This window comes from Phascolarctos cinereus, unplaced genomic scaffold (genome assembly GCF_003287225.1).
Source record: "Phascolarctos cinereus isolate Bilbo 61053 unplaced genomic scaffold, phaCin_HiC Scaffold_4;HRSCAF=312, whole genome shotgun sequence".
Taxonomy (NCBI): Eukaryota; Metazoa; Chordata; class Mammalia; order Diprotodontia; family Phascolarctidae; genus Phascolarctos; species Phascolarctos cinereus.
The window spans coordinates 637836840-637860312 of NW_027555847.1; positions in this window are offsets into that span (position 1 = coordinate 637836840).

Genomic DNA, 23473 nt, shown 5'->3' on the forward strand with positions numbered 1-23473 from the left:
AAGGTGCATGGTAAAGCCAACACATAATTGATACATACCTCCAAAGAAGGGCATGAGTAAAGGGTATCATCAAAAATCAAGACAGAAAGTGGAAACATACTGGTCATATATTGCGATTGAAAGGTGATGGGTAGATGGCCAGAGAACTCCACAATACCCTGACAATGTTGCAAAAAAAAAAAAAGGAAGGGTGGTTTCCAATATATTGGGTTAATCACTTGTGGTAAATTTTGGGGAGAACTTGGACTGAGGGTCATTGAGTATGGAAAGGTATGGATGGTAATGATCATCATTCAAAGGAGCTCCCAAAGTGAAAAGGTCTCAGATTAATTTTAGTATATGAGAGAATATGTATTATTTTCCCTATTAGAATATAAATGTTTTAAAGGTAGGGATTATTTTTTGATGTTGTATTCATAGCAACTAATACAATGACTGACATGGTGAAATTAAATTATACTAGTGGATAAAATGATTTAGTGTAGCAATCTTTATAAGAATTTTGCATTTTCTAGCTATAGTCCTACTGCAAGTTTCATCCTTAAGTGTCTAAAGGATGGCTTTGCCTAACTGAGTCTCTCACCAAATTTAATGTAAATTTATTTTCTTGCTTGTTACTTTTGTTGTCCCTTCCTCCACTCTGGCCACAATTGCTTCTTATTGTATAATAAGGTAATACTGTTTATAATCTTACATAACAAGATTTTACAAAAAAAGTTTATATCCTAAACCTGAATTGTTTTTAGTCTAGTTGGTAAGGGATTATGTTTCCTGACCAAAGAGCTTTCTGGGATTTTCTGGTCTCCAGGTTATGGTGATTTATATACATCATTGTAATAATGCCATTATCTGTTCTTTCATCATTTTTCATTGATCTAAGAAGTTCATTATGTGACCATGTAGGGTGACTGATTTGGAAATGCCTTCCATTTCAGTCAGTAGTCATTTTCTGAGTGATAAAATACAACCTATATCTTTTTTGTGGTGTTATTTGGTGCTTGTCATTCCCAGCATCTTCCAACTTTTTTTTTGAAGATAGTTTTCATGATAAATAGGCATGAGGCTTCAATATAGTTCCTAAACCTTTGAGCTCTCTTGTTTCTTATTCCTGAATGATTTTTTCCAACATATACTTCATCATCTCTTGTTATGATCACTTTTTTTCATTAAAGTCATCACATATTAAGGAATATATTGACTTAACTTAGAGTATTTTATCAAGTCTGTCACTGAATTTCTCTGTCTCCTCATTCACTGGAGCACAAGTTGATACATAAATGCTATCATTGTGATTTTTTCCATTTTGCACCATAATCATTTCAATTTAAGAAGACTAAGTGCCCCCATGATGTGACTCTTTTTGTGTTTCTGGATAATGTGTTTGCTCAGTTCTTGATTGAAATAGAGAGACATTTCACACCTTATAAAGGGATCAGAGCATAGATAACATCTTTTACAGCTAGTTTAACACCTGCTTAAAAGCTATGATTAAGTATTGGACTTTCTGTGACTAATACCAACCAAGGTGGGGAGAAGAAGATGAGTCCATTCCCTTACACCAGCATGGTATGTCCTTCCAGAACTTTAAGTCCATTTGTCTTAGCTTTTGATGCAAACCTAAGTAGAGAGGCTTCCTGTGATACTTCTTTACTGCTGTGATGCACCATCACAGGAAGTCTCTCTCTTTAGGTTTGCATCAGATTTTTTGGTTACCATAACATAGTGTTGAACCATTCTGAGCTTGTAATACACTAAAACTCAACTTTTTTTTTTTTTTTTAGCTAGACTACTGCCTCATTTCATCATACCCCAACTAGCTTGAATATATTGAGCTGATTTTGGGGTCATCAGATAAGACCTTACTTGATTTCAGTGCTCTAGCCTGTCAAGATCTTTTTGAATACTGACTCTGTCATGCATTGTGATATCTATTCCTCATGGCCTTGTGCCATCTTCAAATTTGGTGAGCTTGTCAACAAACAATGCCTTTTATGCAAGCTACAGATAAAATATGTTAAACCACATATAACCAAGGATGGATTCCTGAGATACTCCACTAGAAAACTCTTTCCATATGGACATCAATCTATTAATGACTCATCTTTGAAACCAGTCACCCTCATTTCTGAATCCAACTAACTATAATCACTCATTTTTCTCCATAGAAATATGATGAGAGACTTTGTCAAAAGATCTGATAAATCTAAGTTAAATTATACAGTAACTGGTGAGAAGGAAAATGAGGTGAGTCTAACACAACAGTGGGGAATCTGTGGCCTTGAGGCCTCATATGGCCCTCTGGGTCCTCAAGTGTGGCCCTTTGACAGAATCCTCTTAATAAAAGAATTAGTTCTGTAAAACTTGGACTCAATCGAAAAGCTGCACACAAGGATCCAGAAGGCCACGAGTTCACACCCCTGGTCTAACACATGGCAATATAATAAAGGAATTGGCTCTGCATTGGACAATCCCATTTCTAATTCTGGTTCTAATACTTATAAAACTCTGTGACTTTAATCAAGCCACTTAACTTCTGGAGACTGGGTTTCAGTGTCTTAATCTATAAAATGAGGTCCTTTTCAAGATAAAAGGATGAGCAACCACAATAAAATATGGTAGTTGAATTAGGCAAGATTCCAGCTCAAAATCTAAGACTTGCTTTGGAGGAAGCCAACTAGTGATCATGACTCCTTTTTTTTAGATACTCGCTAACAATGTGTTTAATAATATGTTCTGGAATTTTTCTGGGAATCTAAGTTAATCTCACTAATCTATAGTTTACAGATGGTATTCTCTCTGCTTATGAAAGTCAGTGCATTTGTCTCTTTTTTCCCAATCTTTTAGCACCATGCCCATTATGCCTAATCATTTAAAGACCAATAAATCAATAAATGAATATTTATCAAGTGTCTACTATATGCCAAGCACTGTGCTAAATGGTGGGGCTACAAAAAAAAAAAGCAAAATACAGTCCCTGCCCTCAAAGAGCTCACAATCTAATGGATTACTTACAATTGCTTGTTCAGTTGTTTTAGTCATATCCAGCTCTTTATGATGCCATTTGGGTTTGGTTTTTTGTTTTGTTTTGTTTTGTTTTGCTTTTGGGAGAGACACTGGAGTGGTTTACCATTTCCTTCTCAAGCTCATTTTATATATAGGAAAACTGAAATGAGCAGGGTTAGGTGACTTGCCCAGGGTCACACAGCTAGTAAGTATCTGAAGCCTGATTTGAACTCAGGTCTTCCCAACCCCAGGCCTAGCACTCTATCCACTGTATCACTTAGCTTCTTAGCAATCACAATAACTAGGTCTTTCAGAAAGCTGGGATATAGTTCATTTGGACCTTGGAACTTAAACTAATCCAAGGTACCTGGATGCTCTCTTTCTAGCTCCAAAACTTATCAAATCTACCAATCAATCAGTAAGTATTTGTTAAGTACCTATGATGTACTAGACATTGTTCTAGGTGTTGAGAATACAAATACAATTAATGAAACAATCCTTATTCTCAAGAAATTTACATTTAAATGGGAGGGAAAACAAGCATATTGGGTATATATGTACATACATATATATATATGTCTCTGTGTACACATACATACATATATACTCATACATATATACATATATGTGTATATGTATATATGTGTATATGTATGTATGTATGTATGTATGTATGTATGTATGTATGTATGTATGTATGTATGTATGTATGTATGAGTTAGGTGACCCAGTGGATAGCATAGTGGGCCTGGAATCAGGAAGATTATCTTCCTGAGTTCAAATGTGGCCTCAGACACTTACTAGCTGTGTGACCCTGGGCAAGTCACTTTACCTTGTTTGCCTCAGTTTCCTCATGTGTAAAATGAGCTGGAGAAGAATATGGCAAACCACTCTAGTATCTTTGCCAAGAAAACCTCAAATGGGGTCACAAAAAAATTTAACACAACTGAAAAACAACTGAACAACTTTTTAAAAAGTGTGTGTGTGTGTGTGTGTGTGTGTGTAAAAGCTTGAAAGGAATAATATTCTGAGAAGCTTTTTTTCTAACTCCATGCATATCTTGGGCATCAACTCCCTCTTAGGAATTTTTGTTCTGTCCTTTTCAGTCTGAGGCATCTCCTCAAGCTCTGACCTCTGCTCTTGCTCTCTGCCTCCTTTGCCTCTACCTGCTCCTTTGGGGAAATATTACTGTTCTTTGAAAATAAGGCTACCCAAACCCACATGCCTTGGAACTAATAAACACATTTTTAATCATTATTAATCAGCTTCAGTCTTGCATCACAGATATGCAAAATTGGACTCAGATTGCTGTAAGACTTCACTAACTCACTCACTGTTCTCAATAGAAATGCCCCGCTCCTATTCTCAGTTAAGTTGAGTCAATGAACTTCCATCCATCTCTTCCCAGCACTAGGTTTCTTTGAAGCTGAGGAAAGCAGTTTCACTCCTTTTTTATTTGTCTTTCTGACTCCTATGCCTAATGCCAAGTTATGTAAATTGCCTTGAAGTACTGATGTAACTCAAGCCATCACTAGAAAGCCTGGAAAAGGAGAGGCAAAACTTGATTGGCTCTGCCAACTTACCTTCTGCCAGGACAAAGTCTGTGCACCCTTTACATTTTCATGTGATTAAGCTTTCCAGAGTTTCTCATTCTTCTTGAGCTTATTCTCTGTATAAAATTTGAGTCCAAAGGACCCTCCTGCTTTCTCTGAATCTTTTGCAATCTACTCATCAAAATTTGGGGGTAGGAGACAAAGAGAGATAGGCAGAGATATCAAGGTAGAGACAAGAGGGCAAGGGACAGATCATTAGAACTGCTGCTCAGAAAAAGAAGGATGATTTTAGCCTGGGTACCTTCTGCTTACTTATCCGTTCGCCAAGATAGAAGAAAAAAGAGTGGTGGCCTCCTGGGTAACCAGACAGACATAGAGGAAAGAGCCCTGGATTTAGAGTCAGACTACCTGGCTCTGAATCCAATCTCTGCTAATTGCTACTTTCATGATCTTGCATAAGTTTCTTCCTCTCTCTAAGTCTCAATTATTTCCTTCTCTGTAGAATAAGAAAGTTGTCCAACACGATCTCTGAGGACCCTTACAACTCTGTATCTTGTGATCCTAAAGAGTGACTGCAGCCTGTTCTATCTAGCCACTGGCCTGAAGGGGAGAGAGCGGGGCCACTGTTGTGAATCTCTCTTATCCTTTATACCACTTTTGGCCAAGTGTAAGGGTCCAGCAAAGATTGTCCTTACTGGTGTCTCCATAGGCTGCTTCTCAGCTGCCCTCTGAGAGTTGAAGGCAAGGTTCTACCTTCCATACTCAGCCAGATAATCAGACTATGAAATCTTGGGGAATGTGTCCCTTAATAAAAGACTACTCTAGGCTCAAAACTGCCTTTCCCTGTTATCAGAAAAAAGCAGCTCTTTAATTTAGTTATTTGTTCCTGTTCTCAGACATATCATTCTAATGGAGGATGTCACTTAAAAACATCAATTATCTTTAGGATAATTTTAATCTTTAAAGTATTTTGCTTTAAAGAGTGGTGGGTGGCATGTTTCCCTCTGTACACACAATGAGATGGTTAAATATGCCAGATTCTAGAAAGGATTCTGTCAGAAAAATATCCTTGTCTGATCCTGAGGTATGAAATCATCCCAGGCCACTCTCCAGTTATATAATATGTGTGTAGACATCCAGAAAACTTGAAAGCATTGATTCAATAGTAATAGTATAGATTCCTAAGCACTTTGTAGTTTACAAAGTTTTTTATACACAAACACACACACAAACACAAACACTGTGAGACAGGGTAGAGGAAGTATTATCCTCGTTTTACAGATGATAAAACTGAGGCTCAGTAATGTGGAATGACTTATTGATGGACACACAGCTAGTGACAGAACCCAAGTTTGAATCCAGGGCTGTTTAATCCATATTTAACACTTTTTATTATAATCCATTGCCTTCCAAGATAGAGTAAGCACATGGTATGCTCTTGGGAATTTATATATAGTATAAATTAAGGACTTTTGATATTGTTGTTATGGGAATTTCCTCCACTTATACAGATCATAACATCCTCTAACTCAGAATCTTAGAACAGAAGTCCTTAAACATTTTTTTTGTGTTGACTCCTTTGGCAGTCTGGTGAAGCCTGTGAGACCCTTCTCAGAATAACACTTTGGGCTTCTCACCTGGGAAGATCCCTCTGCTGTCCTTCTGAAGAGGTCTAGGGGTTTAGGGGTGCTGGGACCCCAAGATCGCGGTACCGGGCCCTACTGAATGAATTCAACTCAAATCTTCTTCAGCCAGAGGAAAAGTTTATTAGTGATAAATCACATTGACCAGGTGATGCCCGTAAAGACGAGCAGGCATGAGAGGTTCTCAGCCTTTTGAACGTGAGATTCTCAGCATCTGAATGAGGGCCAAGGTGGATCTTAAATACTAAAGTAACTTTGGGTGGCCAGAGAAGGGGGTTGGGAAGAGGGTCTAGGTAAGAATTCTAATTGGGGAGGTCAGAGAGATTGAATAGACAATGGGAATAGATAATGGAGGGAACAGGAAGGCAGAAGTTTGAAAGGCATCTGCACAAAATCAAGGTGGGGCTAGGACTTTGAAAAGGAAATAAAGGAAGTCTATAAGGAAGGCCTTTCTGGGGCCTATAGACAAAAGGGAGCCTAAGGCTTTCAAAGGGAGATGAGGGTCTGGGGCCTGTGAGTCAGATTCCCTTTGGGGCAAAGGCAAAAATCTTGTCTTGGGCCCTGCCCCCATCACTTCTTTCTGATTGATGAGTTCCTTCCAGAAATGCCATTTTGAGGAAGGAATCAGAGAGGTTAACTGTGTTTACTCCTTCACTCTTCACCTTACCGGACTATTAATTTGCCAGACTTCTCTACCATCCTCTCTCCTCTACCTTCAACTCCCTCTTAAGTGTTGTTCTCTCATTAGAATGTAAGCTCTTTGAGGGCAGAGACTATCTTTCTTTTTGGTTATATTTGTATTCCCAGTGATTAGTACAGTGCCTGGCACAGTGTAAATGATGGGATGATGGGACCTGGACCCTTAAAGGAAAAGACTGCATCTCTGGAAGCAACCTGACCCTGTAATTCCTCATATAAAAGTTATCCATGCAGGCACAGGGTGCCTATCAAGGACCATATCTCTGGCAAATCTTTGTATGAACAGAACTGTCTTCTCCCTTTTTCAAAGCTATTTCTGTTGACTCCCTGAATTTTCCCATGTTCCAGCATCCCAAATCACTGGTGCCTCTGCCCAACACACCTGGCCCATCCCAGACTCCTTGCATATACTGACCACTCCTCAGTCCCACCCAGATCACTTAATTAAACTACTTGACATTTCTTTCACCATCCCTTTTTTTCATAAGCATCAGCATTATCTTCATTAGTTGGCAAGTTTCCTTGGAACTTGGTCTGCTTTATTGGCATTACAATAAACTTTACCACTTGACTGGAAGATGGTTTGAGTGCATGAATTCATTCCAGGTGCCACCGCTCTGTACCCTGACATTTTGGGGTTCCCAGCACCCTAAAACCACATTGTAAGCACTTAATGAATACTTGTTCACTTGACTTATTTACACTTGTAATTAAAAGAAAAGCTCAGTTTTATTTTGAGGTTAGTATTCTACTACATCCCCTCTCACACAGTTCAGTTGTGTCTGACTCTTCATGATCTGTGGATCATACTGTACATGGAGCTTTCTTGGTAAAGGTGCAGGAGTGCTTGGCCATTTTATTTTCCAGTGGATTAAGGCAAACAAAGGTTAAGTGACTTGCCTAGGGTCACAAAGCTAGTAAGTATCTGACATCAAATTTGAACTCAAGTCTTTCTGATTCCTAGCCCAGTCCTCTATCCACTGAACCACCTAGCTGCCTCTTTCACACAAGATAAACCCTTAAAATTGCCTTCTAGAATAGGCTAGCATTGAAGAGGTCTAGGGGTTATGGGGTGCTGGGACCCCAAGACCGCGGTACCGGGCCCTGCTGAATGAATTCAACTCAAATCATCTTCAGCCAGAGGAAAAGTTTATTAGTGATAAATCACAGAGGCCAGGTGATGCCCATAAAGACGAGCGGGCATGAGAGGTTCTCAGCCTTGTGGGCCTGAGATTCTCAGCATCTGAATGAGGGCCAAGGTGGATCTTAAATACTAAAGTAACTTTGGGCAGCCAGAGAAGGGGGTTGGGAAAAGGGTCTAGGTAAGAATTCTAATTGGGGAAGTCAGAGAGATTGAATAGACAATGGGAATAGATAATGGAGGGAACGGGAAGGCAGAAGTTTGAAAGGCATCTGCACAAAATCAAGGTGGGGCTAGGACTTTCAAAAGGAGATAAAGGAAGGCCTTTCTGGGGCCTATAGACAAGAGGGAGCCGATTAGGAAATTTGAAGGTTTAAGGGTTTTCTGGGTCCTGTAGACAAACAGGAGCCAGATTCTATTCAGGGCAAGGGTTGAAGGTGCATCTGAATAAGATCTAAAGGTAAGCTAGGGCTTTCAAGGGAGATGAGGGTCTGGGGCCTGTGAGTCAGATTCCCTTTGGGGCAAAGGGCGAAGATCTTGGCTTGGGCCCCGCCCCTATCAGCATGACAACTATAAACGAAAGTGTGGATGAACAGGAAAATGTGAGGGAAATTCAGTTGCTCTCAGCAGAACAACCTCACTGCACTGAAGGCCTTAGCTGACTCCTAAATTCCATCACTTTGACTTCATCAAACAACACCATAAACATGAATCATGGATGTCCTCCTGTAACAACATGACAGGCTGAAGCTTTAGGTGTTTGGGAGAGATCAGTTGGTTTGAAGGTTCTATATCTTGGGGTAAATAAAATCTAGCCAGGGAACTTACTGTAACAGATATCCTGAAACCATGGGACCCTTCTCTCTAGAAGATCTGAAGCAAACTCAGAATGTATGAAACACGGGGAAGTAAGGACGGGAGGCAGCCAAGGCCATTCAATCAGACCCAAAGGACCCGTCATCCCCCCAGCAAACATGTCACTAGATTTGGGAAATAAAGATGAGGCTGGAATCCAGGGAATTTAAAATGACAGGGATTTGAAAGCAGAAAGGGCCCAAAGCTTATAAGATGATTGTGTGGAATTACCACTGTTTGATTCCCCCTTTCCTCCCTTCCCCTCCCCACCTCCATCCTCTTTTCCAAGTACGGTTTAAGGGCCTCCAAAGCTTTCTATTTTGCCCTTTGAATATTCCCACATCAGAAAACTGGGGCATACCAAAGAGATAAGCTGCTTATTCTTGCTTTCAGATTTTAATGATAATGTTCAGATCTGCTATCCCTTCTGACAGATAGTCCTCGCCCTGTGAACCATGGTGTCAGAGAATGTTTGTTGGAAGGAATGGTAGATAGAGGTTGCAGTTCACAATAGCTTTTTCCTACAGTTTATCCATCTGTAAAATGGAGAAAAATAACATGCACTAATTTACAGGGTTGTTATGAAGAAAACACTTCATAATCTGTAAACCATGATATAGAAGTGAGATTTGTTATCGTTATCTCAGACTCCTGGCACAACCCTATGTGATGGCTTACAGTCTCCCTCTGGGTCATATTATGTTGCTCATTTAGTCAAATTAATATATCATCATATTAACACGTCTGTGAGAAGAAGCAAAGATCTAGGAGCACAGATTTAAAGCTGGGAGGGACTTTAAAGGTCATCTAGTTCAATGCCTTCTTTTTCAGTGGTTAGGGGAGAGGGTATTGAGAAGTAGGAAAAAGAGGAAATAAATTCTTACTAACAAAATAATAAATAAAAAGAAAATTTAAAAATAACTTGGTTCTGCCACTTACAACCTGTGTGTCCTTGGTCAAGTCTTTCAACATCTCTTAGCCCTATTTTCCTCAATTATAAAGTGAGAGGATTAGATTATACGACCTTTAAGGGATCTATTTCATGTTTAAATCTATGGCCTATGATCATGACATCAAATGAAGCACAGAGGTTATTTGTGTTATTTTATATGTCATTTTATTTTATGTTTAAGATTTGCATGGTTAGAAAATTATAATTGTTTTTTAATTTTATTTGAATATTTTTTAATAAAAATATATTATTTCAATAGGTGGTTGTCAGAAGGGTCTATTTCTGACACAGGAGAGGGCCTGTGTAAGTATACTAAGACAGAAGGCAGCAAGGTAAGATTAAGTCCGTTCATCCCCTTAGCATATTTCATTTTCAGGCCTTTGGAATCAGGGTTTGTCTTTACATTGATCAGAGTTCTCCAGTCTTTCAAAGTTGTTTTTCTCTATAATGTTGTTATCATTGAATAAATTGTCCTCCTCATTCTGCTCACTTTATTTGCTTCAGCTCACAGAGATCTTCTCAGTTTCTTTAGAAACTGTCCATTTCACTATTTCTTATGGTGCAGCAGTTGTCCATTACATTTATGTATCGTAATTTCTTTAGTAATTCTCTAATAGGTGGGCATCCCCTTAGTTTCCAGTGTTTTGTTACCCTGAAAAGAACTGCTTTAAGTATTTGTGGGCATATGATTCCTTTTCTTCTGTATTTTATCTCTTTGAGTTATATTCCCAGCAGTGGTATTTCTAGATCAAAGGGTCATGCAGAGTTTACTAACTTTTCTGGCGTAATTCCAAATTGCTTTCCAGAATGACTGAACTAATTCACAGTTCCACCAACCATGTATGATTGTGCCTATCTTCTTGCAGTCTCCTCCAGCATTTGTAATTTTCCTTTTTTGTCATCTTTAGAAATCTGATAGGTGCTAGATGGAATGTCAGAGCTGTTTTAATTTGCATTTTTCTATTAGTGATTTAGAACTTTTAAAAAAACACAGTTGTTGATAGTTTATATATTTTTTTTGAAAACTTCCTATTCATATCTCTCTGAGACTCATAAATTTGAAAAACATTTTTATATATTTTGGATATGGGCTCTTTATCAGATAGACTTGCTGCAAAGTTTTTGTACTTGTTTTTGTTTTTGTTTTCCCCCTTTTGTTCCCTATTTCCTTTCTAGTTTTAACAGCACTGGCTTTGTTTGTCGAATTACTTTTTAATTTTATGTAATCAAATTTGCCCATTTCATACTATGTGATCTTCTTAATTCCTTGTTTTGTCATGAACTCTTCCCTTATCCACAGTTATTTTCTTCCCTGCTCCTCTAATTTGATTGACAGCACCTTTTTATTTGTAAATCATGTATCCATGTGGAATTAATCTTAGTTTATGGTGTGAGATGCTTGTCTAGAGCCAAGACTATTTTTTAAAACCTTTTCTCATATTATTTTTTTTCTCTGTTCTTCCTGAAAATGTCCTGTTTCATTTCTCATCTTATTCCCTATGCTTTTAATAACATTTCCTGCACCTCCTCTTTCTCTCCTTCTTGAAGTTATCCCTATAATTTAAGACTCAACGTCTGAAAGCCTTTCCTGATTGTCCAGGTAGTGATGACCTCTCAGCCCTCATTCTGTTGTACATCTCTCTATAATGTGTTTGGGGATTGGGGCTAGATAATAATACATTCACTTTATATTATGATGCAGTTTTTGCTTGTGCTGATATCTTTTTCCATAATGAGATCACAAACTCTTTATGAGAGCCATAGTTTGGCATAAGGGATAGATGAGTGAATTTGGAGAGAAGAAACGAGTTTGAAACAATTACTAGTTAGACTCAGAACTTAGACAAGTCACTTAACCTCTTGGATCCGCAGTTTCCCATATGTAAAATGGAGATAATTGTGATGAGATCCAAATGAGATAATGTATTTAAAGAGCTTTGTAAACTTTCAAGTTCTGTGAAGTGAATCATTATCATTTAAGGAAAAGGACTGAGTTTTATCTAAACTTCACATTGCCTCAATGCCTACTGTTTTGCTCTGTATACAGCATGTCTTGATAAATATTTTATGAATCAATAAATAAATAGATTATAAGAGGCAGAACTATCATTTCTTTTTCTCCTTTCAACACCCAGAATATGAAATCATAAGAAAATTAAATTCAGCCCTTGGCAGTGGATTAGATACAAAAATCTGTAATTGCTATTCAAGCTGGTGTTTAGTTGGGGAATTTCTTTACAGGAAAATAGCGGTACCATTGCTAATCTGCTTCTGTATTTAGCTCCTGTCTTGCAAAGAAAATGGCTTCCCTGGCATTAAGGAAGCCCCCTTTGGGAGAATTGCTTGGGTTGGAGACTCTCCTCCACTGATTCTTCGTCAATAATTGGAATCACCCACAGGTGGTGGTCACAGGAGACTTTGTGTGTGGAACCTAATTGTAGGCATAGGAAGGGGTCACCTAAAGGAAATTACAAAAACAGTAACCTGTATATGTGAATGTTAAACAGATAAGAGAGGGGCTGGTATCCACATTTCAGAGGTATCTTTCAACTAGCAGCCTCTCCTGTCAGCCCTTCCCCTCCGCTCTCCAGAGCATACCCAGGAAGCTGCTGGGACTAGTCCAGGATTATAATGATAAGAGTTCACATTTATTTAGCATTTATCATTTAAAAGGGTTTTCTTATTATTATATTATTTCTTTGTTCCTCACAATGGGCCTTATGGCAAAGGCAGAGCAGGGATTGTAATCTTGATTTTGCAGATGGGAAAACTAAGAAAGAATTAGAGGAAAAACTATGTCTCGTCTAAGGTCACACAGGGAGTCAGTGGCCACTGAGCTGAAACACCATCCCAGGTCTTTAGATTCTAACTTCTGTTTTTTGGTGAGATGAACAAAAAAGTCCTAGAGACATAGTTTCTAGGTAATTAATAATCAAATTATTAACTAAGTTAGCAGATAATCAATAAATTGTGTTCAGTGGTTCTCTTGGAAACCAAAGTGGCACAGAGGCCACTGAATGTTTAAATACCCTTGGAAAAGGAGGTATCCCTGAGAGTGGAAATCCATTCTAATTAGTTAACAATTAATGAGAGAATGAATATTATAGTGAGAGGTGGGTTTATTCTAATGAGGCACTGGGGGACCTTGACTTTGATCATGCCATTGCTCTTAGACAAAGAGACTCATCTCCACCCAGACCACTTAAATTGAACACAATGAGTGGAATTTACCCAGATTAGATTCTCTTTACCCTTTAATCAGATATAAGCTTTCCTGGTTGGGTGGGGTCCTGCCTAAGACTGAGGAGAATGTCTCCTTGTCAGCCCTTTACTTCACAAGCACTGGCCTTTGAATGAGAAAATAAAAAGAGAAAAATAAAACCCTACTAATAATTGGTTATTAATAACAAAAAATAAAATCTTTGGGTCCTGTACATAAAATTAGTTATTAATATAATAAGAAAATAATCATTTTTCTCACTGGATTGTTTGATGTTACTTTAATTCAATTCATGGAATCATCATAGATGCAGAGGTAAAAGGCAATTTAGAGACCATCAAGCCTAACCCACTGGTTTTACAGATAAAGAAATTTAGGAACAGATAGCTTAAGTGACTTGTGCTGGGTTACTCTTGCAGTAGATGTGGGAGGTGAGATTTGAATGAATGAATGAATGAATTTATTAAGTGCTTACTATGTGCAGCATAATGCTAAATTCTAGGGATACAAAAAGAAAAGATAGACAATGCCTGCTCTCAAGGAGCTTGCATTCTAATGGTGAGGACCACATATATAGAAGGTTATGGCTGCAAATCAGATGGACAGATTCCATAGAGTTCAGGGTGCAGCTGCTCCTTTTTTTTTTTAAACGTTATTTCCACTCATAAAACGATATCAGTTTCTTACATTCAGTCATTTGACCGGTGCCAAGGACTTTGGCGGCAAGAACTGTTTTTTCTGGGTCTTAAGAAACTGTGGCTTCATCACATGAAGAACCACTTGCCAGGCTTCATCTTTAGATGTATTACTTCCCAGTGGGAAGGCTTGGATGCTGGACTTGAAACATTTCTATTCCCAAGGCTCCCTTTCAGGCTCATGGCCTGTCTCCATCAGGTCTTCCTGACTCCAAGTCCAGTTTCCTATCTCCTGTGACTGCCTTTCATCTCCTGCTTGGGCCTTTGAACAGGCTCTCCCACCATCCTTGGTTTCCTTCAAAGCTCAGCTCAGGAGTTGCCTTGGACAGGATGATCTCCCCAAGCATCAGGGTTCTTCTCCTGTCTTGGTTTGTTTCCCTGCGTAGCTACTTGTTTCTCTCCCAGAACCTAAGTTCCTTCAAGGCAGGACCGGTTTTACATTTTTGTCCCTGTATTCCCCAAACCTAGCATAGTATATTGTGTATAATGGATGTTTAATATATTTTTGCGGAATTGTTTTTGAAGGACAGAAGCCTGGTATAAAATATAGTGTATCAGCCTGGAGAATATTGGAAATAGGGAATTAGAGAGCACACAGCCTCAGGCTGCTAAATGTCATTTAGGCCTAGTGAAGGATAGCCTGGGGCAAAGTTGTGAATTATTCAAAATTTATCTTCAGGACCTTCTCAGACTAATTCAATTTAACCCAAGCCAATATACCTGTATTTGGTACAATATATGCCTATGGTTGAAGAAAATGCAAATGGCTCAGGTGTAATCTTGATCTTTCTGGTGGTTTTGGGGTTAATTATAAAGGGTTGTTCTCACAATAACCATATTTTGTACAAATAGTATCACTGTACCCATTTTGCAGATGAGGAAAGAGAGGTTCAGAAAGTTGAAATAACTTGCTCAGAGTCACCCACGAGGTAGGTGATGGGGCAAATATTTGATGCAGTGTTTTTTTTTCCTAATTTTTAAATTTTATTTTTAATTTATGAAATAATACAAACATTTCCATAACATAGTAGAATTTCAAAAAAAAAAGATGGTTGTACAAGAAATTGCAAATCTGCAAATGTACAACTTGCTATTCTTTTTCAATATTTAATAAAGTTATCACGTAACTTCCTTTTTTTCCTTTTTTTCTCCTTCCCCTCACCCTAGAGATGGCTGTCCTGAAATAGACATTTCAGATTATAGAAATTTAGACATAAATGTGGATACATATGATACAGTGCTTCTTGACTCCAAAAAAGATGAAGACAAAATCTTTGGCGTTAGGGATCATATAGTAGGGGAGATAAAATATGAATGAATGAATGAATGAATGAATGAATGAATGATGCATTTATTAAGTGTTTACTGTATGTTTATTAAGCAGTATTCTAAGTGCTGAGGATATAAGTGAAAAATTAAAACTGTTGTATTCTCAAGGCTTTCATATTCTGATGAGGGAGAAAATATGTATAGAAAGTCTCAGCTGCAAGTCAGATAGAAAGGTCCCATAGTCCTTTTTAACAAGACCTTTCTTTTCTGGGCTTTCAAAAGATCTAGCTGCAGCATCAGCAGGAGCAATTGTCAGGCTGCACCTCCATAGCTGTTTCTTTTGAGAATGGTAGTTAAGGCTTAAATTAGGGTTAGGTTCCAGGGCTCTTGGGTTTGAGGTCTTGGGCTGTCTCCAACTGGGTCTGAGGGGAGAAGGTGGTCAAAGTGGTGGTGATGGTCTTGCCTGGCACATACTGCCCTCTTTCTCCCTCAGGGTTCCCTGCTGCCTCTGCTAGACTGACTTGCCTATCCCGTGATATGTGAGCACAAATAACTATAATACAAAATGGAATTTAAGTACAGAGGAGAGCTACAAAGTATAGTGGGTGCCAACAACCCACCTTATCTCTGTGGGAGCTAGTCAGATCCTGGGTTTCCCCACAGGAAACTGTCAAGAAGATTATGGAAACCTGAGTATCTGAAGACAAGCTCAGGACAGGGATGGAGTTGTTTTAAAATGTGAATTGCTACAGTTTGGATTACACGTATAATACAAATATGAAGAGTCATTTAGTTTGAAGAATGGTGAGAGATTACAGTGAGCCAATTGAAATTTCCATCGTTTTAATATTTCAGGACAGCATTCCATATACTTTCCATACCTAGAGATCAATATGGAATTGAGGCCAGCATCTATTGTCAACAAATCCTTTGAGCTCAGTTTTGAAGGAGAGGAGGGAGCAATCACTGTCTGGTGGCCAAGGGCTAGGTAACCTTAGGAGGTTAGAGTTCTTAACCTTTTTTGGTGTTACAGACCCCTTTGGCAATTGGATGGTGCCTATGGACCCCTTTTCAGGATAATGTTTTTAAATGCATAAAATTAAATATACAGAATTACAAAAGTAATCAATAATATTTAAATACAATTACCAAAATAGTTTGTAAAAAGTGGATGAACCCCAGGTCAAGAAACTCTGACCCTTGTAGATGCTTTGGGTACATTCTCAAAGAAAGAACTTGGATTTTGGTTATCTAGTGATGAAATTCTACACTCTAACCTTTGCTGTTCAATCATTAGTTAAATTAATTTATTAAGTGACAATCTCTTTTCTGGAGGCTTTCAAAAGCAGAGGAGGTACCAACGTGGGATGCCAATGTAACAGTTGCATCTTAAGTACAACCTGGGATTCCCATTAGTTGCATCCACTTCCATAATCCAAAACCCCCATGATTGTTACAAAAATACTATGAGGTCCTATAAGGGACAACCTGAATCTGAAGTGGATGAGGGAAGGTTTCATTGAGGAGGTAGTATTTAAACTAGGTGTTTAAAAATGTCTAGGATTCAGGGCAGCTAGGTGGTACAGTGGTTAGAGCACTGGCCCTGGATTCAGGAGGAAGTGAGTTCAAATCTGGCCTCAGACACATAACACTTAGTAGCTGTGTGACCTTGGACAAGTCACTCAAACCCATTGCCTAGCCCCCTTCCCCCAAATGGCTAGGATTTCAGTAGAAAGTGTGTGTGTGTCTGTGTGTGTGTGTGTGTGTGTGTGTGTGTGTGTGTGTATGAGGGAGGGGGAAGTGAATGGGGAAGAAAAAAAACCACAAAAAACCCAAAACAACAAACCTGTACCTATTTGGTGCCTTGGAGGCAGGAAACCATAGGATGAGTTTAGGGACCAGCCCTTCAATTAGAGTAAACAGGTCATGCAAAGGGTAATAGCAGCAGCAGCAACAGAAGCAACAATAATAATAATAATAGCTAACGTTTATATAGCACCTACTGTGTGCTGGGCTTGGTGCTAAGTGCTTACAATTGCTATCTCATTTGATCCTCACAACAACCCTGAGAAGCAGGAGCTATTATCCTCATTTTGCTGATGAGGATACTGAGGCAAATAGAGATTAAGTGACCTATCTGGGGTCACACATCTATTAAGTGTCTGAGACTGGATGAAATAAGGCTTCAGGGCAGAGCCAAGATGGCAGAGTGAAAGCAGTGACTTACCTGAGCTCTCCCCCAAACCCCTCCAAATACCCATAAAAAATGGCTCTAAACAAATTCTAGAGCAGCAGAACCCACAGAAAGACGTAGTGAAACAAATTTCCAGCCCAAGACAGCCTGGATGGTTGATCAGAAAGGTGTATCACACTGGGCAGGGAGGGGAGCTCAGTGTGACATGGGCGCGAAGGCCCCAGCCAACCTGGAGCAGGCCTCGGAAGGACTGAATCACAGGCACTGTGGCGGTTTCCAGACTCCTCCATCCATGAATGCCACAGACAACTTGGAAGGTCAGTGGGAAAAGTCTGTTTCTGAGGTGCTGAGAGAGGAAGGCAGGGTCTCAGCTCTAGTTCCCTGAGAGTACGGCCCTGGGGAGGCAGCTGCCTTCTGAGCTTCCAGCCCACAGACTGAAGGGGAATCCAGTGGCTCATCAGAGGGGGATTGCAGGGATCTCTTTGCCAGTGCTGAGGCAGGAATCTCTTGCTTTGCCCATGCTTGGATCTGGGTCACAGGTCTGGGCAGCAGTCCTCAGGCAAGAAGAAGGAGCACTGGCATGGTACAGCTTGTAGTAGCTGTGCAAAGGAACCTTCCTCACAGTTACAGGACAGAAAGGAGTGCTTGTGCTCGCTAATAGACCACAGCACAGGCCAGAAAAGGAGTAAACACCTCGCCACTTATCATACCACCTTGCAAGAACTGAAAATTTACAGGTCCCTACAAGTATCTCTGAAAACAGCTACACAAACCCCTGAAGCTTGGGACAATGCACTCTCCCTCATTGGAAGCAGACTCTTACCTTAACAAAGAGTTTAAAACTCAAGTAACTGGCTGGGATCCTGAGCAAGCAGCGCAAAAAGAGTCAGACTATATTATCTTACTTTGGTGATAAAGAAGATCAAAATATACAACCAGAAGAAGACAACAAAGTCAAAGCTCCTACATTCAAAGCCTCCAAGAAAAATATGAATCAGTCCCAGGCCTTGGAAGAGCTCAAAAGGGATTTTGAGAAGCAGGTAAGGGAAGTAGAGGAAAAACTGGGAAGAGAAATGAGAGTGATGCAAGAAAATCACGAAAAATAAGTCAACAGCTTGCTAAAGGAGACCCCAAAAAATACTGAAGAAAATAACACCTTAAAAAATAGCCTAATCGGGGCAGCTAGGTGGTGCAGTGGATAGAGCACTGGCCCTGAAGTCAGGAGGACCTGAGTTCAAATCCGGACTCAGACCAAACACTTGACACTTACTAGCTGTGTGACCCTGGGCAAATCACTTAACACCAATTGCCAAAAATACATATATATATATATATATATAGCCTAATCCAAATGGCAAAAGAGGTCCAAAAAGCCAATGAGGAGAAGAATGCCCTAAAAAGAAAAATTGGCCAGATGGAAAAGGAAGTCCAAAAGATTACTGAAGAAAATACTTCCTTAAAAATTAGAATAGAGCAATTGGAAGCTAGTGACTTTATGAGAAATCAAGACACTGTAAAACAAATCCAAAAGAATGAAAAACTAGAAGACAATGTCAAATATCTCATTGGAAAAACAACTGACCTGGAAAATAGATCCAGGAGAGAGAATTTAAAAATTATTGGACTATCTGAAAGCCATGATAAAAAAAAAAAGCCTACACATTATCTTTCAAGAAATTCTCAAGGAAAATTGCCCTGATTTATTAGAACCAGAGGGCAAAATAGAAATTGAAAGAATCCACTAATCTCCTTCTGGAACAGATCCGCAAAGGAAAACTCCTAGGAATATTGTAGCCAAATTCCAGAGTTCCCAGATCAAGGAGAAAATATTACAAGCTGCCAGAAAGAAACAGTTCAAGTACTGTGGAAACACAATCAGGATAACACAGGATTTAGTAACTTCTACATTAAGAGACCAGAGTACTTGTAATACTATATTCTGGAGGGCAAAGGAGATAGGATTACAGCCAAGAATCACCTATCCAGCAAAACTGAGTATAATCCTTCAGGGGAAAATATGGTCATTCAGAGAAATAGAGGACTTTCAAGCATTCTTGATGAAAAGACCAGAGCTGAACAGAAAATTTGACTTTCTAATACAAGACTCAAGTGGAATATGAAGAGGTAAACAGGAAAGAGAACTCATAAGAGACTTATTAAAGTTGAACTGTTTACATTCCTAATGAAAGATGATATTTGTAATTCATGAGACCTTTGTCAGTATTAGGGTAGTTGAAGGAAAAAAAAATTATGTATGTATATACAGATAGATAGAGGGCACAGGGTGAGTTGAAGATTAAGGGGCCATATCTGGAGAATAAAATTAAGGGATGAGAGAAGATTATACTAGGAGAAGAAGAAAGGGAGAAGTAGAATGGGGTAAATTATCTGACAGAAAAAAAACCAGAAAAGAAAAATCTCTTACTGTAGAGGGGAAACAGTGGAAGGTGAGAGGGAATGAGTGAATCTTATTCTCACAGGATTTGGCTTAAGGAGGGAATAACATACACATTCAATTGGGTATGGAAGTTTGTCTTACCGTACAGGAAAATAGGGGGAGAAGGGGAAAAGAGAGCCAGGAGATGATAGAGAGGAGGGCAGATTGGGAAAGGGCGTAATCAGAAGCAAATACTTCTGAGGAGGGACAGGGTCAAAAGGAAAGAATAGAATAAATGGGAGGGCAGGATAGGATTAAGGGAAATAGAGTTAGTTTTTCACAACATGTTTACTATGGAAGTGTTTTGCATAACTGCACAAGTGTGGCCTGTATTGCCTTGCTTGCCTTTCCAATGAGGGTGGTTGGGGAGGGAGGAAGGAAGAAAATTTGAAACCTAAAGTTTTAAAAACATATGTTTAAAAAAATGTTTTCACATGCTACTGGGAAATAAGAAATACAGGAAATGGGGTACAGAAGCCTATCCTGCCCTACAGGAAAATAGAAGGGGAAGGGGAGAAGAGAAGGGGGGGAGAGATAGAAGAAAGGACAACTAGGTGAAGGGATATTCAGAATGCATGCCATCTTGGGGTGGGGGGAGGGGTGAGATGGGGTGAAAATTTGGAACTCAAAATCTTGTGGAAGTAAATATTGAAAACTAAAAATAAATAAATTCATATTTAAAAAAAAAAGAAAGAAGTCTTTAAAGGTTGGTTGAAGCTGATCTGTCTAGATCCTACAGTTTTAGGCTAAGGTATTTTGATTTTCCTTCAAGTAATAAAGTCTTAGGATGAGGAATTTTGTTAGGGGGAAAGGACTGAAACGTGCTAGTAGCTGTGGCAGTAGAAGAGATGGGACAATTAGAATCATTATGGAGGTACAATTCACTAGACAGGATTTGGTTGTTTCTGCTTCTAGGACCTGCCCCCCCCCCCCATCATGCTACAGACCTGCCCTCAAATGGAAATGCTTCATTCTATGGAAATTGACTTTTCCTTTTCTCTCAATTTCATTCTTTTTTTCCCCCCCTAGAAAAAATTTTATTTTAAAAGGAATTATCCCCATATCTTGCTATCTAGATATATCATCTCCTTCTACTGTGCATTTGTGCCAGGGTCATCTTCCCTCCTCCTTAACCCCGCTCCCCCAACTAATCATCTCTGTTTCTTAATATTTTCTTTATTCAAGGTCTGCCTCTGGTAACACTTCTTCCACAAAGCCTTTCCTGATCTTCCCAAGTAAAACTGGTTTTTCTCTTCTAAAGTTTTCCTAGAGCACTGGGTTTGTCTCTTTCCTCTGCCTTGATCACATTCTACTTCATTTCATACTTATTCAGGAACATACTGCGTTCCCTCTAGTAGCCTGCAAGTGCCTCAAAGGCAGAGGTAATACCATCAGCCAAAGGTGGGCTGAAACTAGTTTGAATTGGCTCCTGAGAGTTAATTGTTAATTTTTAGTGTGAGCATTTATAACTCAGAAATGAGCAATTGCTACAAATCATGTCTTGGTTTGTTTTTTTTGCTGACTGTCTAGAGTTAAAGAAGATCATGGAAAAATACTAATAATGCAGATTAAGCTTGTATCATATGTACATCCTGTCCATACCCCCAAGAGCCTATTATTAAACATTTGCCAGCACATCCTGGCCCCTAGAATGGTACCTTGTACATAGTAGTCATTTAATACATTTTTATGGATTAGATTAAATTAATGGGTACTACTCCTTAGGATCGTCATCTTAAAATAGTAAAAGTTGTGGGGGGTTTTTTGTTGTTGTTGCTGTTTTCTTTTTGTTTTTTCTCTAGGAAGTTCCAGACATATAATGCTCTAACCCAAATGAACACATCTTGACTGATAGAATTTTTAGACACCATAGCTAAAGAATCACAGAGGAACAGTGTGCTGAAGCAGCTCTGAGGACATCTGTAGTAGTACAAGCTGTTCATGATTAGGAATCCTGTCTATAATATCTCTGAAAAGTAGTCATTGACTTAGCTATTCTCAGCAATACAATGATCCAAGGCAATCTCAAAGGACTAATGATGAAGCATACTGTCCACCTCCAGACAAAGAACTGATATTGATTGAATACAGACTGAAGCATGTTATTTTTCACTTCCTGTCTTTTTTTTTTCTTTTGAGTCATCTTGTACAGAATGGTTAATATGGAAATGTTTTACATAATTGCACATATATAACCTATATCTTGATTGCTTACCATTTCAGGGAGGGGGGAAGGGAAGGGGATAGGAAGGAAAGGGAAAGAGGGATAGAATTTGGAACTCAAAACTTTAAATAAAAATGTTTTAAAAAATTGAGAAAAAAAATCAGTCACTGAACCTTTGTATGAAGAACTCCAGAGTAGGAGACCATATTCTTTGAGAAGGTATTCGGTTCCACTTGTGGATGGTTCTGATTGCTTGAAAGGTCTTTCTTTAATGAGCTTCGGTCTTTGCAAATTCTATCTAGCATTCCAAGTTCTATCCCCTGGTGTCAGGCAGTGAAAGTTGAATTTCTCCTCCACTGAGAGACCTTCAGATACTTGAAGATGGTTTCTGTGTCCTCAGCATAGCTTCTCTTCTCCATCCTGAACATTCCCAGTTACTCTTTATATGTTCTTCTCACATACGTGGTCATCATTCTCTGAATTCTTAGGCCTATTTTGTTGTTCAGTTGTTTCAGTTGTGTCTGACTTTCCATGACCCATTTGGGGTTTTCTTGGCAAAGATACATTTCCTTCTCCAGCTCATTTTATAGATAAGGAAACTGAGGCAAACAGGGTTAAGTGACTTGCCCAGGATCACACAGCTATTAAGTGTCTGAGGTCAGATTTGAATTCAGAGAGATTACCAGGTTTGGCACTCTATCCACTGTGCCACCTACCTGCCCAAATAAGAGAGAACTTTTGCTGTTGTTCAGTTGTTTTAGTCATGTCTGACTCTACATGACCCCATTTGGAGCAGTTTGCCATTTCCTTTTCTAGCTCATTTTACAGATGAAGAAACTGAGGCAAACAAGGTGAAGTGACTTGGTCAGGGTCACACAGCTAAGTAAGTGTTTGAGCCCAGATTTTAACTTACGTCTTCCTGACTTCATGGCTGGCTTACTGTGCACTGCACCACCTAGCTGCCCTCAGTTAAATTGTTTAGCCATTTCTGACTCTCTGTGACCCTTTTTGGGGTTTTCTTGGCAAAAATAGTGGAGCAGTTTGCTGTTTTCTTCTCCAGCTCATTTTACAGGTAAGAAATGGAGGCAAAGAGGGCTAAGTGACTTTCCCAGGGTTCACACAGCTAGGAAGTGTCTGAGGCCAGATTCGAATTAGGGTCTTCCTGACTCCAGGCCCAGCACTCTCCTCCACTAAACCATCTGGCTGTCCTTATTAGGATCAAATATTTTCAATTCAGAGTAATTTAGAGTTTATTTTACAAATGAGGAACCTGAAGTTCAGAGTCAGCTTGTCGAAATCTCTCCTAAAAAATCCAGAATTGAATATGGTATTCTAGATCTTGTCTGACCAGGGCAGGGAGTATACAATGATCCAGACCTTCTCATCTTTCCTCAGGCCTTCAATAACAAGCTTCCCCTAATCCCCAGATGAGGATTTTGACTCCTATTTCACCAGAAATTGAGGGCTCCTTACCTCACATCATTTATTTATCTTGCCCAACTATCTGTACCTTCATTCTTGTTGCCTAGCATGAAGTGGTATTCTATCCCCTTGTGGAGTCCAATCCCTGTAATGCAATCCCCTGCTATCTTCTCTGATTGCCATCACTATTATCCACTCTTTCTCTTGAATCTTCAAGCTCTTCTTA